Genomic DNA, 2,293 nt, shown 5'->3' on the forward strand with positions numbered 1-2,293 from the left:
GACGATTTATATATGCTGCAATTTCTCTTATTGATTTGCCTTGTGATTTATAGGCATCAATCTGACCTTTTAGATAATCAGATAAATTTTTTATTCTACCCATTTTAGAAATTTGAACAACATAAAGAATTTGTATTACAATTAGATATGTAAGCTAATTTGCATATTTCAATGCTTGAAACTAAACAATATTTTATTTAAGTCATGAAATGAGTGCCTGTCCAGATATGTAACAGTTTCTTTGTACATTTTCAAAAATATTATTTTCAGTGACAAAAAGTTAATGCTTGATAAAAATTCTTATTTTTCAGTGTGGAAACATGTAAATCCATGTTATTTTTAATAAAACATTTGTCACTTAATGCAGCAAATTTGGGTTTCAGTTTAATTTTTTCGTGTCCGTATAAATTTCAAACGCACCTTAGTTAAATACAAGAATGAGAGTTTTAAACTTTTTATAAAATGTACTGTATATAATAATTGTTTTTATTATTTTTGAATTATTTTTGGACCTGAAATCTTTGTCCTGTTATACGATTGGTCGATTTGTCGTTTAGAAAAATATGTTATTTTAGGAAACACTCTTTCGATACTGGCAAATAACGTGACTTTCCGTTTACACTATAAGTTCTTATANACACACAGAAAGAGATAGAGAGAGAGAGAGAGAGATTTAACTGACCTTATTCACGAGTGATGTTAAACAAAAACAAATAATAAATTTTTAAATGGCAAAAAAAATTCACATTACGGAATTATTTCCAATATTTTTTATCAGTGATGAATTATTCTGTTTAATCATGTTGTTATGAATTTAATAATTTTTCATCAATATCACTTAAGAAACGGAAACATTACAAAGTTTAATTTATAAATTTTCGAAAAAATTTACGTTTTTTTTTAATCAAAATATAAATGAAATGCGATTTTTTCATGTTTGCGAAGTAATTAACAGACTGAAAAGTAATAAAACAATTAATACCGATAAATTTTATTGCCAAAGTATTACATAATTCTCAGTAGAAAAATACTATACGTTCTGTATTGTACAGTACATTAAAATGTTTTTATACACTTACACTAAGAATTTAAATGCCTTAATTTAAACTCCAAAGAAAATTTGTAAATGTGCAAACGTTATCGTTGCATTTCGGATGTTTTAATATAAGCATTAATTTGTCCTTTTACAAGAGGATCATTAATTAATTAAAGAAAGAAATGTCTTGTAAGTTACTTTCAAAATTAAAAAAAAACTAAGTAGGATCATTTTGATTCGCACCATCTCAGTTAAGGATTAAAACTCTTCCTTTGATTTGCACACTTTTACACAACGAGCTAGAATAACCTTGCTAGTTGCCTTTACGCAACACAAATGGCACGCCCCTTGACTAAAAAGAAAATGGCGAACGTGTATTCAATTTTCTTTAAACGTGGCGTCGCTGAAGACACTATGTAGTATATTCTAGCTCGTTAAACAATGTATTAATAAACAAGTGGCGACATCCGGTCTCGAATATAAACACTAACTGCTTAAGAGATAAATCGAATTTTAAAATAATTTGAGTCAACTTTGATCTATTAGAATGAAATGGAAAAAGTTCAAAGTGTTCTTTACTGATCTGCAAATTTATAACGGAAGTTACGTTATAAAGTTTTCAACGTTGAGTTTAGCTTTTCCTTAAGAGGCTTAAATCAAAAGATACGTTTAAAATAATACGCGGCAGTAGAAAGAATCGTAAAATTAAAGCCTTTATTTTTATTCCATTTCAGAATATAGAATATAACTAACGTAAAGCAACGAGATGAATGGGCAGCTTAAGTAATTAATTGTATCAATAAATTAAAATATTGAGACAACAGAAAAAAAAATAAAATTCATTACATTATAATTAGTTAACTTGTGTTATTTATGGAGACTTTTATTGCGAAATATCAGCAATAATTGAACGCATTCCACTCCAAGTTTCTTCACCCACTGGAATTATATGTCTCGGATCTAATTCAAATTTTTCCCTTCCTTTGTCTCTCAATTCTATAACAAATGAATGCTTTACACCTAACTCTGCATATGCCCAATCTACAGAATTTCCTGTACAAGGATCTGGAAAAAAATGCCAATATTAAAATTTTAAATTCAAATTAAACATTAAAATCATAAGATTTATATTTGATTTGAATTTATAAATACGTACACAGTAATTGAATTATGCTACCGACTTTGTATTCTGTTCCAGAATAGTTTTTAATAACGTCTGCTGCACGAGTTCCAATTCCTTTCACACTAAGATGCTAG

At 27.7% G+C, this 2,293-nt stretch overlaps 1 long non-coding RNA gene across 1 annotated transcript; it reads right to left on the minus strand.

Moving 5' to 3' along the window:
• Positions 1-969: 969 nt before the first annotated feature.
• On the minus strand, positions 970-2,284 carry LOC111637852. Its single transcript, XR_002758745.1, has 2 exons — positions 2,193-2,284; positions 970-2,101 (listed from the first exon to the last, which is right to left on the minus strand). It is a non-coding gene; the product is annotated as an uncharacterized LOC111637852 (long non-coding RNA).
• Between the last annotated feature and the right edge of the window lie 9 nt (positions 2,285-2,293).

The sequence above is a fragment of the Centruroides sculpturatus genome, unplaced genomic scaffold (assembly GCF_000671375.1).
Source record: "Centruroides sculpturatus isolate CEXI.00-Female unplaced genomic scaffold, Cexi_2.0 scaffold914, whole genome shotgun sequence".
NCBI classification, from domain to species: Eukaryota; Metazoa; Arthropoda; class Arachnida; order Scorpiones; family Buthidae; genus Centruroides; species Centruroides sculpturatus.